Below are 13,788 nucleotides of genomic sequence, written 5' to 3' on the forward strand. Positions count from 1 at the left end.
TTTATTCGTAGCTCTAAAAACTGATGTTCTCAAAGCTTCCAGAACATCATGAGTGTCTGCATGACTCTCTTCCGCACATCACTGACAGTTACTGAGTCGGTGACGGAGGAGGTGACAAAGTGGAAGACTGAGTGAGCAAGTCAGATGTTGCAGGTTAGTGGGTTAGTGAGTGGGAGATTAACCAAACAGGATTAAGTAAGCAGAAAGTAAAGTGATGACCCTTCATCAGAAACACATGCCTGTGACCTTTCCCACTCAAAGCAAACATTTTACTTTGTATATTTAGGATCTAATTCAATCAATTGTCACGTTACAATGAGCAGCAGAACCACTGAACCTGCAGAGACACATTAAGATGACTGTCTCCAGGATCAAGGGACTAATGTCTCGGTGGCACGTGTTTATCTTCAGTGGGTTTGATTTCTACAGCAGCGTCTTCACAGGTCTGCAACAGCTGCCTCACAGTCTCTCGAGTCAAACCATCGTTTAAGTTAATTGGCACTTTTGGTGAACTTGATTTCAGAGCTGTGAATAAAGACCTAACGGAGCATAATCACACCAGTTTACTGTACATCCAATTTAAGTACAATAGTGATTATGTCAAAGGTTTTATTATTTCCAAATACCTACTTTTTCTGGAGAGCAGGAAAAAAATCATTTCATATCTTTAGAATAATTAATGATGCATCTTTCCCCTAAAAGACAATTCTTTGGTTTATTAAGATAAATTGAGGAATTCCACATTTCTAAGTAATTGTAAAAGGGAACTAATAAAAAGAAGCGTGCACACAAAAGCCACATATTTGCCTTTTTCTGCTCTTAAAGTTGTACAAAGAAAGAACAGTTAAGTTAAGTTAAGTAGACATGAGCCCACGGGCAAACTCGTTCTTGAAGGAAATTAAGTTTTATATGATGGCGTGGAGCCAAGAAATAATTTTATCATGTGTATTTAATGTATATTGCCCATGTTCTGACCCTTTTCCCTGAACATTCTGATTTCTTTTTTTGTTAACATGTTGGCTTCAATTATTTGAGAAGGGATGAATAATCTACACATTTCAATAAAAACTCACAGTTGCCGACACATTTTTGAATGCACTGATAGATTTAACTCACGCAGCCTGTTGTTCACGTGGAAGCACAAGACATGTTTTTTTTTCTTTGATATGTCATCATCAGTCATGCTGTTGCAAAAGACATCGAAGATCTTGAATTGTAACAGAAGTTAAAATTCCCCTCACCTATTAATTTTTTCAAATAATTTGAACTGAATAAAATTATAGATGTTTCATGGCTCCAATGAAAACGTACACATTTCCTGTGTAGCTGTTCAAAATTCTGATCTTTGATTACAAAAACCGACAAACATAATGAATTGGAATAAAGGTGGTTATAAATGGATTATAGCAAAGTGGAATTGCTTGTAATGTAATTTAACTAATTTAAATGGACTGTATTTAATTGGCCTTGTTTTGTCACTACAAATGGCCTGAGATTACTGTTAGCCTACTAATAAACTGAATTTTATTGACTTAAACTGATTTCAGTTGAACTGAACTGATGATCCTGATTCAGAGAGGAGTCAGCACCACATGGGGTTAAAGCACAGACGCAAACTCTTCCAGTACAAGAAGGGTTCAATCCATGTGAAGGTGGTCGGAAATGTCAAGAAGAGGTGAACATTTTATTTTACTTTATTATTCATCCATTTTTTTATTTTATTTTTTGTGGAAACAAATAGATGTGACCATAATAAGCCAGACAGATAAACTCTCTCTAAAATATCACCTTTCTAAAACAAAATACAGTGAATACTAAAGGTTTAAGTCTAAACTAAAATGAGTGATAAACCCTTTTTTCACATTAATTGAAACTGAAATTAATAAAAGTCTGCATTTCTACAAAAATTAACTTACCAGTGCATGTGAACACCTCACGCCGGCGTTGCCTGTGTCCTCGTTGACCTCTGCTCTGGCTGGAGGCACTCAAGATTCTGCAAATAAAAGAAGTTGTTTGAAATTCATGAAAATGAATAATATTTTTAAGAACACAAATTATAGAAATGTATGTCTTTGTTGTACCCTCTTAAATTTCTATTGATCAGTGTACTCACCATCAATTATTCAGCTCGTGAAAACAGATGAAGAATGTGATGGAGATGAGATGAGATGAGATGAATTGTCGCTGGGAGACTCAGGCGTCCTAACAAGGCAGAGACCAGCGGCAGAATACTATAAGCTGGGTGTATTTATACTCATTTGTTGTGGGATGTTTGCCTCAAAAGGTAATGAAAGGTTTCTCAAGAATTTCACAGAAAACTGTCTGACAAAGACAGAAACTGCTGATCAAGATTATTTTTTTCCTTGATTGCCAATTCTTTCTCAGTAAGTGGTTGTAAGTACATGAGCCAGCATGACCAGCTATTCATACTGGCTAACCGAGAAACGCCAGTTAATGAGTCTGAGTGACCTTTTGTCACTGACTCAGACTAAGATCGAAAGTTCTGAGATCCTGATTTTTTTTCCTCTTCTTCTCTTTCTTCAACTTCTGTTTTTTTGTTTTATTTTAATTAATCTCAGTTTAGGCTAACCTTCAGGATGCAGAACCAAAACTACCCAAAGTACTTCTGGAAAGTTTAATTGTACCAATAATTAATTTGGGGTCCTAGTGGCATGATGTGTGTGTGATGTGTGCGAAGTTAATATGTGAGAGCTAAGAGAACAAAATCACTCTTATTTTAAAGATATTATGACTTGTCGTGATATTAATTACCGCTGCCAACAGGTGTGGGCTGACTGTGAGGAGTTTGTCCATCCATCCATCCATTATCTATACCCGCTTTATCCTTTTCAGGGTCACGGGGGTCTGCTGGAGCCTATCCCAGCTCATTTCAGGTGAGAGACAGGTCACCAGTCCATTGCAGGAGTGAGGAGTTTGTGTGTGTTATTATTATAATATTGTTATTACAAAACTAGGTGCTGGCGCCAAAAGTGAGTCAATCTCCATTGACCTCCATGTTAAAATGTCCAGCTTTGCAGCAGAAATAAACGTAGTTACACCCTGGTTCAAACAGTGTTTTTGGTCTTCATAGATAGATCATCCTTGACAATTTTACGAGGAGTGATTTAAAAAACATTTTTTGTACTACTTCAGGTAAGGTTTGTCCACTTGGCCAACTACATTGTTAGCTCTAGGCCGTGTTTCAGCTTCGCCAGCACTTGTTTTGAAAGGCATTTTTCTACAGACACTTGTACGTAATGAGGGTGTTTGTTGTGTTGATCAGACTGAATATAGAGTAATATTGATTAGTATAATAGATTTGCATGAGCTAAGGCAGTGAAGCTGAAATAGACAACTGTGACTGAAATAAGGTGGGCACCTTCTGCTTGTTCCACTTGTTTGGAAAATGGTGCAGTGCCGTTCGAGGAAAATGAGACTTTAAAAGCACTCTTTAGAAAACCTTTGGGTGACCTCACAGAGGGTTTGTCCAGTTCTTTTTATACGGCCTGTGTGTGTCTGCTTCAAGCTTGTCCTGCTTATATTCACTCACCAGACACTTTATTAGGTATACCATGCTAGTACCAGGTTGGACGCCCTTTTGCCTTCAGAACTGCCTTAATCCTTCGTGGCATAGATTCAACAAGGTACTGGAAACATTCCTCAGAGAGTTTAGTCCATATTGACATGATAGCAACACACAGTTGCTGCAGATTTGTAAGCTGCATATCCATGATGCCAATCTCCCGTTCCACCACATCCCAAAGGTGCTGTATTGGACTGAGATCTGGTGACTGTGGAGGTCATTTGAGTTCAGTTAACTCATTGTCATGTTCAGGAAACCAGTCCGAGATGATCCTTTATGACACGTTATCCTGCTGGAAGTAGCCATCAGAAGATGGTACACTGTGGCCATAAAGGGATGGACATGGTCAGCAACAATACTCAGGTAGGCTGTGGTGTTGACACGATGCTCAGTTGGTACTAACAAATTGTGCCAGGAAAATATCCCCCACACCATTACACCATCACCAGCAGCCTGAACCGTTCATACGAGGCAGGATGGATCCATGCTTTCATGTTGTTGACGCCAGATTCTGACCCTACCATCCGAATGTTGCAGCAGAAATCGAGACTCATCAGGCCCGGCAACGTCTTTCTGTTTTCTGTTGTCCAATCTTGGTGAGTCTGTTTGAATTGTAGCCTCAGTTTCCTGTTCTTGGCTGATAGGACTAGAACCTGGTGTGGTTTTCTGCTGCTGTAGCCCATCTGCCTCAAGGTTGGATGGTTATTTGAGTTACTATTGCCTTTCTATCAGCTCCAACCAGTCTGGTCATTCTCCTCTGACCTCTGGCATCAAGGCATTTGCCCCGACAGGACTGCCTCTCACTGGATATTTTCTCTTTTTTGGACCATTCCCTGTAAACCTTAGAAATGGTTGTGCATGAAAATCCCAGTAGATCAGCAGTTTCTGAAATACTCAGACCAGCCCGTCTGGTACCAACAACCATGCCACGTTCAAAGTCACTTAAATCACATTTCTTCCCCATTCTGATGCTGGTTTGAACTGCAGCAGATTGTCTTGACCATGTCTACATGCCTAAATGTATTGAGAGGCAACCATGTGATTGGCTGATTAGAAATGTGCGTCAACGAGCAGTTGGACAGGTGTGTCTCTAAAGCATTCTCGGAGTTTGTTTGGAAAAATATGGAGTAAGGATTCTTGAAAACACCGTATGAGCAGCAGGTATGCACTTGTCAGAACATGAATGAAACACTTGTACATGACACTTTTGAATTATATTTTGGAGCAGTTTTCCAAAACACCCATGTTTGAGGGTTGAAACATTGGTATAGGGTGCCACATTCCTATATTTTGAAATTATACTGTTTTTATCTTATTGATAGTATAAGATAAGCCCCATGCAATTAGTGATATCTTGCCTATGTACATGTGTTATGAGAGGCATATTTGAATGCTTTTAAAGCTGTCTTCCTCCAAATATGTTTAAACTTTAAAGAGTATTAATCCACATTTGGGTGTCAAATGCAGAGGCAAACAGGGAGCACAGCCTTGTCAAGAGTAACATTACAAGGTCAGGTCATCACTTCCCTTTCTTTGGTTGTGATATTTTCACTTCCATCTTTTTTTGTTTTCATTGTCAATTACAGTGGTTTGTGGACACTGCTGAGTTGCAGAGGAAGATGTGTGGCATGGTCCAGGTAGCAGTTCTACATCAAAATTACTGTAGCAGATCTCTAATTAGTTTGTCCCTGTATTTATTTTGTAGCAGTAGGATTCAAATGATGATCTTAAAATGTCAGTGTGTTCGCCTAGGAATAGTTTTGTTCTCTTGTAAAAGAGTGAAATAGTCATATTGATGTTTTATTGTCATGAAAATAAATTTTGAAAAGTGTATCCTTTGTTCTAAAAGATCTGTAATTCAGTGGAAATTGCAAAGATTCCCAGTTAAAACATCCGTTAAAACATCCAAATATTAGCGGCGTCCAAACCATTTTACTTTACTTCATTGCTTAATGCATCTATTCGGTATATTGCTCTGGATCTTGGCCATAACCGCCATGAATGCTGAAAATAAAAACATTTATTTTATTTATTCATTTTTGTTGTTTTTTACTCCTTGCTCTAATTAATTGCCTACCTGAGGATTGCAGGGAAGTGTGGAGCTATAGGTGCATGATGCAGCCATGGATATCCTTGATCTTAATTGATTTTTTTTAAACTTCACTTTGATATTGGATGATATTCTTAAACAGATAACATAACAAATACAAAGGCATATAGAGTAACTTTTTTATAGAGGAACCTATTTTTCTTTTTTTTTATTGCATGAAAATGTGTGTGAAATCAAAACCAACCAGAAACAGGAAGTACAGATAAAGATGTCCCAATGTGGTGTTTCATCTGTGAATGACCAGATTCTTGGAAAGTCTGAAGTCACAGATGCAGATTCTGAGCTGTTTGGTGGAGACATTGGTCGACGTCTGCCAAGCTTAGTTCTCTTTATCTCCAACTCTGGTCTGGTTTTTCTTCAGTGGAACAGAACCTGGTCAGGAATAATGTTTTAGTAAAGTAACAGCATCCTCTCACACAACAATGTCCTTCTAAGATTTTAACTCACATAACTCACATTTACAACTCAAAATCAAAGCCTGAGTGTTTGCATCCCCAATGTCATCATTAATGATCTGCAATATTTTGTCTGATGCAAGTTTCTCCTCCTGTTTTACAACAGATGTCTTAGCTGTACCGTTTCCACAAAAAATGCAGTCATTTAAACGCTTTGAAGCCACTTTTAAACAGTTTTACTGAAATAAAAGCAGATTTTTCAAACCTTTTTTTTCAAAACCATAAATTTGATATTTGATAACTCTAAGAGAAATGAATTCTCAGTCATGGAAAAAGTGTTTTTAACTCGAGACCCTTATTCAAGGTGTAATCTGTATTTTTTCCACATCCACATAAGGCCGATTTAGCGTGACACCATGTTTTCATAATGAATTTAATACTTAACAAATAATGATGGAATATCTCATCTCAGCATGCAAAATAAAGTGTGAAATTAAAAGAGTGGATCAGCTCCTGCTGTCTTCCTTCACTGCCCCTGCTGGCTTTTCTTCTTCTCTACAAATGTAAAACATTGTCTGATGTAAGAAATAGTTTTGGATTCCAAAGACCAAATGGTAGAATAGTGTGACCATGACTACATCACTTCAGGTCAGCATCTTCTGGCTTTTAGAGCATCATAAGAAGTAAAGAAAACATTTTAAGACCAGATGTAATACGTGGGAATATTCCTATTAATTTTTGTTTCATTTAACAGATACCTTCCACATCAATATGTTGAAATATTCTTCTCCACTTTTTTTTAATTTTCATTAACATTTATGCACATATGGTGCGTTTGATTAATTACCAAACAGGTGGGAATTTGATTAAAGGAGCAGGGCCATTAGATATCCATGAAAGATGCTTTAAGGTGCAGTTTTCACTAACTTTCATTAGGTCTAGCTAGATGAGCTAGATGAGTATAGGGTCAATAGGTCTCAGGGTCCTGCTGTAATGCTGTAAATGTCATGAATGCTGTTGATAGGACCCGGATGCAGGAGACCAGGAAGCAGGAGTTCCAAAAAAGTTGATTTATTATGTCAAAATCAAACCAAAAGTGCTGCAGAACAGGGTTGACAAAAAACACGAGAGCAAAAATCCAAAAGCATGACAGGACACACGGAGGGTGGAAACAGTACGGACCAGCAGGGAGCAAGGGAAAGACAAGACAAGATATACACAGAAGGGTTGACGAGACACAGGTGCAGATGATCAGGGCAGATGGGAACCAGGGAAGTCAAGACAGAACTGAAACACAAAGACACAGGTTTCAAAATAAAACAGGAACTTAAACCAAACCGTGACAGTAAATGTAAGCACAAAATGTTAAAATCAGTTCCAAACTTGACAGGTAACCAGTGACGTGAAGCTATAACTGGAGTGATATAAGTTTTTCCAGAAGATCCTGTTAAAAGTCTTGCTGCAGTATTTTGACAAAACAATAAAAAAAATAAAACTTGACCCAAAACTGAGCCCTGTGGGACTCCACATGACAAAGCAGATGTTTCAGACAGAATATGCAGTTGTTATGAGAAACGCACGGGATGGAAGTTAAAAAGACAATTTGTTTTTGCTGATGGATGGGAGATTGCAAGACACTTCCTGAAATCAATCAAATATTCTTTCATATGAGAGTTAAATTGATGTTTCAACTTAAAAATCTAAATTTGTTTTGCATCGGAGTGTAACAAATCAATGTATCGTCACAGATCTTCTTAAAGGATTTTAACTCCCCCGTCGCTATGTAGTTTTACAAAACAAGAGCCCCCAAACAGAAGCGCCCAAGAAGCCAGAAACGCCCCTGCAACCTTTAATTTCTACTGAAGGAATGTTTCTAGAGGATTCCTGTTATTTGAAAACGGTCGGGGATTATTCACAGTCTACCTGTCACCATGGGGGTGCAGACCCAGACTCTCATTTCTGAAAAATGGCTTGCAAACATGGTCAAAAAGAATCTTGTCGGTCTGCGCCTGACACGTCCTGCACACGTCCTGGTACCTACCAATGATGAAATGAGATGCCAAGGAGGAATTTAAACAATCTCACATCCCAGGAGTGTAATTTTCTGACATTGACAAGTGCTCTGACAAGAGCGCAAAGTTTGACCACATGCTGCCAACAGAGAAGTTGTTTGCAGATTAACGTCGGCAGCCTATGTATTGGAAACGACAGCCATGTGGTTGTTTACGATGCCAGTGACTACGGAGCATTTTCCAGCACGAGGGTTTGGTGGATGTTTTTTTTTTTTTTTACCTTGTCTGCACACATATTAATGATTGATACCATGACGGTAGAAACCAAAGGTATATATATGTGCATTATTACTATATTTAATATATATAGATATATATATATATATATATACGCATACATATGCGTACACATACATAAATATACACATACAAACCCAGTGTTTTTGTTTTTTTTTGTGGGGGGGGGGGGGCTGACGACATCCACTGCCAATCCAGGAAGCAGGAACACACGGAAACACACGTCAAGCACTGGAAATCTGCAACAAAAAAAAACACAAACAAAGCACGAAACCGGCACGGAGCCAACCGAAACATGAAGGGCAATCGACCCAAATCTTGAGATCTGATCGCAGTCTGAGCTAAGCTACCGCTACCTAACCCCAAAAACTAGAGAGCCAGCATGCAGGTGAACAAGCCAGTGTGTATGTCTATGTGTGTGTATGCGTGTATGTATATGATCATGCGTGTGTGTGTGTGTGTATGTGTGTGTGTGTGTGTGTGTGTATATGTGTGTGTGTGTGTGTGTGTGTGTGTGTGTGTGTGTGTGTGTGTGTGTGTGTGTGTGTGTGTGTGTGTGTGTGTGTGTGTGTGTGTGTGTGTGTGTGTGTGTGTGTGTGTGTGTGTGTAAAAAACCAAACAAAGCTCCACCTGAAGTGTATCTATAGTGGGGGAGGGGGGAGCAACCCTGCCACCCGCGAGACCAGAGGCCGACACGGAAGAACCCGGAACCCAGGCCACCAGCAACCCCACAGAGGGGAGAAGTAGGGCGGGGCCCCCACGGCGTGGAAAGAAGCAGCCAGGGATCCCGCGACGGCGGACCGCGACCCAGGCAATCCCCGGCCACCCGGTCAGGGCCGGACACGTGGCCAGGAGGCCCTCACCCTCCAGGCCAACGACCCCCACCCGGCAGGGGGCCAGCCTGCCCGGAGAGACAGAGCCGCCCCGGCCGCCGACGGGGGCAGGCGCACCCGCCCCCACGAAAGTGGCCCTCCAAGACCAGAGGGGCGCCCCGCCCTAGAGGCAGCGGGGGGGACCGGAGACGGGCCCGGAGAGAGGGAACCCCCCAACAGGGCGACACCCGCACAGGCCTGACAACGGAGGGCCCCAGACCCAGGCATCCCATTCATTCATCCATTCACCTATCCGATACCTATACTAATAATAAGATATACTATAATAATAATATATACTATACATAATAATAATAATACTACTAATAATAATACTAATACGAATACTACTAATAATAATAATAATAATAATAATAATAATAATAATAATAATAATAATAATAATAATAATAATAACCACCTTTGTATAATATAATATTGATAAATTATTAAGTTTTGTTGTCCTGCCAATGGAGGCTCAAATCCTCCATGGCAGGACACTTCCAAACCGCATTCTCACCGACACAGACACACAATCACGCACCGTTTCCCCCTCCCCGGGGGGTCCAGCACCGCCAGAAGGCACCCCGGGCTGCACGGCGAGCCCCGGCAGGCCCGGGTATCCCGACCCACCTATCCCAGGCCGGCGAGGGAACGCGGGTGATGTGGGACCCCCTCCCGCCCCTGGTGTTGAGTGCATGTGATTAATGCCATAAAAACAGGGAGGGGGAGGGCCAAGTATCGATTGACACCGACCCCCCCTCCCGAATTATGTGTTATTGTCAAATGTATTTATTAAGTGTTGAATGTGCAGTGTCTACTTTGCTGTTAAAACCGTGAGGCGGGGAGTGCCGGGCCACGCGGGACAATGCCCCCCACGACCCGGACCCCCCGCCCCTCGCCTATGTGCGTATGAATCGTGTAGGGGGGGAAGGAGGGGGAGTGGAGGCCGAAGCCAGGAAGCAGGACCAGCAAAGCTGGCCCTGATAAGACACCCGCGCCCCCCCACCGGCCATCCAGTAGACGGGGGCCGGCCCTCCGAGCCGGGCCAGGGCCCCACCGTACCTCAACGGGCGCCCCCGGCGCCGCCGGAGCCCCCAGACGGAGGGGGAAACGGTCCAACATCCCCCCATTCATACTGACAACATAAGACATAGACACCTGGGAATGGTGCCACCCCGCCGCCGCGCCCGCCCGTGCACCCCCCGGTCAGGGGAGGCCCGATCCCCGAACCGGTGGATGTTTTGAACGTTTGATCATCCACATGTGTCGGTGCTTCAGGAACTGGGTCAGAGAGGGTCACCCGGTCTCAGGGGCCACACCAGGCCTAGACCTGCACAGTTCAGCCCACCATGAGCCGCTCCTCGCTGAAGTCGTTTGAGGATATCACAGATAATATTTGCTCTCAAAGCTTCCAGGTGGTGGATATGAGGCCCTACTCACGATTCCAAGGAAAAGCGCCAGAGCCAAGAGATGGTGCATCTAAAGTTTTATAAATATGTGTGATTTAATCTTACTATAAATACTGAAAACAAATCTTAATATGTGCTTTAAATGGCTGTTTGTTCACAGACTGGCAGCCACTTTAGTACTTTAACTATATGGAGGTGATTAGAGCTCCTTTTTACAGCCTCTTTACGTCAACAGCACTATGAGGTTTAAATAAAAGCATAACACAGGAATCAAATTAGGAAACAATTTTTTGTTTCTCAAGCTTGTATTACATTACAATTAACAGACGCTTTTATCCTAAGTGGCTTGCAGACCGAGGAAAAACTGTTAAGCCACAGTAAACATGAACTGCAGAGTGCAGGTAGGAGAACCTGTGGGTCGAAAGGTTGGAGAGATAATATTGTTTTGGACAGGAGGTCCTTCAGGACAGTTTTACACTCTGATAGCAGAAAAAATGTTGCTAAATAAGTTGAGAGAGTGGCAAAAAACCCTGTGGAAGGGAAACCAATTCGACAACAATTTAAAACTCCACCATGCAAAGAAATAGGAAAATAAAATGAAGCAGAAGAGTGGAAAACTGTTCTATGTCCCAAGAAGCAAAGAATGTTTGACCAAGAAACAGCCCACAACTACAGGCTTGGGACCTTTCAGTCACATTTGCCTGACATACAGTAACACCTGCCAGTGCTGTAACTGAGCCATATGTCCCAAAGGCTTCCCAGTCTAAGCCCAAATATATTGCTTTTTGAGGTCTGAAAGATACATTTTTTTATTTCATTTATTTAATTTTCTTTTTTTTAAATCGTGGACACTTCTTTTTAGTCTTTCAAGCTATTGAGAAAAGGGACAATATGTCTTTTAAGCTGTGCACAGTTCAAACTTGCACATCTGCAAAGGCACTTTAACAGCTGATTGATATACATAGGTTTTTACTAATTCTACCTTCCAGATGACAGCTTTTGTTAGGGAGGTCTTCCTTATTTCAGCATGAGAATGACACATCAATAAAATGACTTCTTACAGTTACAAAATTTAACTTTTTAGCAGCTAAACGGCTGCATTTAAGAAGAATGGGTAAACAAGTTAAACAGACAGATAAAAACTGGTCACCTCGATACTAAAAGAGAGGAGATGCAACAAAGATGGAAACATACTTAATTCAATTAAAAATACTTCAATAATCCCCGAAGTGTAACTGATTTTTCCAGTACAGCCCATCCAAGAAATCAAACAAACAAACCAACAACATAGGACATGGGTAGACTGCAGTCATGGGTCGGCAAGAAGAAGGTGACACTAGGAAATGGGGAGGGGGTAAAAAACAGCAAAAGCGTTGAATAGCAGAAGGTGTGTTTATAGTTTCGTATGTGAATTTCGTATAGTGCATGTGTGTGTGTATTTGTATGTTTGTGTGAGTAGTAAGTCTGTGACCTCTGTTCCAGTTTAATCAGATAACATTGTTTTGGTTCAGGCCGTCTTCAGTCATTTTCCGTCTGCCTTAAAGTCTCTCTGGTACATCAATGGTGACTCCAAACAGCAGAATTTGTGGGGATTTCCACCAGCTTGTTTTGGACAGGAGGTCCTTCAAGGACAGTTTTACACTCTGATGCAAGAAGAAAATGTCACTAAGTAAGTTGAGAGAGCAAAGGCACTTTAACAGCTGATTCATATAAATAGGTTTTTACATTCCAGGAAACAGCTTTTGTTAGGGAGGCCTTACTTATTTCAGCAGGAGAATGACACATCAGTAAAATGACTGCCTACAGCTACAACATTTAACTAAATGTTGTAGCTATAGGCAGTCAACAAAGTCATTTCATCTAATAAATCTACACAAAACTTTTCAGGCCATTAATGGGGCTTACAGTAGGTCTGATCTGATCCGACGCTCCCCATCACTCTGGATCACCTTTGGATCACCTCATGTGAAGTACACACACCCTTTTAATTTGTTTCCTATGAAATGAGTAACCAAAACACTCTTTAATATTACCTTAAAACATATGTACAAACTGAATTTTTATTGAGTGAGGCACGAGTGTACGGGTCACATGGTCCCAGAGAGGATTACATTCAAACGTTTAAAGATCACGTTTGATCTCCTCGTCATCATTTGGCCTCATCTGTTGCTGTTCGTTGGCTTTAATATTCTTGTTTGTCCTTCATGAGATGAAGCAGATGAGCAATCTTTGACTTTAAGTGTCTTATTTCACTTCTATTATTTATTATTTATCACATATCTGCATGAACCCGCTGAAGGGTAGCGTACATTTTCAGAAATTAAAAATTCAATGTCTTCGTTACAGCAATTTACGTTTTATGTAATTATTGTCCATCAGAGTGTGAGCAAAGAGATCGTAAGAGAAGACTTGGCTCATCACGTCTTAAAGGTTATCGTCATCCATGACAACGAGATGCAGGAAGCCTCTCCCCATGTGATAATCATCATTCAGGGGAATTAAGTCCTTTAGGACTGCATAAGTGTGACTAAGGCAGGAATTCTGCTGATGGGTTTCATTTATCCATGAAAATGTTACACAATTAAACTCAGATGCACATTAAAAGTATTTCAGAAGCTCTTTCTGCAGCTCACTGCATAAAAGATGTCTCCAAAAGTCCAATCTATGCTCAATAAGCTTCTTCTTGAGTACCGTCACTTAAGAATCTAAACAAAGATCATTTAATTTGGTGGCTCTGCTACCAAGTAAACCAACAGTGTGACATTGAGTTTATTCAAGATAAAACAGTTTTTCTGTTGCTCATCAATAGTCCATTCAAGGTCTTGTTTATATGTTGAGTATAGTTTTATTATTTCAGGACCACATTATGTTCCCTCAAAGTTATCAAACACTTTTCTAGGAAAACGTATCCGTAGGCTTGTGGAGATAAATACTGTAGCAGTGAGATTTAGATTACTTCTTATGTAAGAATTACATCAATATTACTTAAAAATAAAGCTATAAAAGTTAAACCTTTTTTACATAAGTTTTGGAATTGAATAAAAAACTAGAGTTAAGTAAAACAAGTCTTTCTAGTAAGTAAAATTTACTTTCTCAAGATTTTCTAA

The 13,788-nt window shown here is 40.7% G+C and overlaps 1 pseudogene; it reads left to right on the plus strand.

Annotated features, from left to right (window-relative positions):
* Window positions 1-8,019: 8,019 nt before the first annotated feature.
* LOC133421561 (thiosulfate sulfurtransferase-like) lies at window positions 8,020-10,765 on the plus strand (annotated as a pseudogene).
* The last annotated feature ends 3,023 nt before the right edge of the window (window positions 10,766-13,788 follow it).

This window comes from Cololabis saira, chromosome 21 (assembly GCF_033807715.1).
Source record: "Cololabis saira isolate AMF1-May2022 chromosome 21, fColSai1.1, whole genome shotgun sequence".
NCBI lineage: Eukaryota > Metazoa > Chordata > Actinopteri > Beloniformes > Belonidae > Cololabis > Cololabis saira.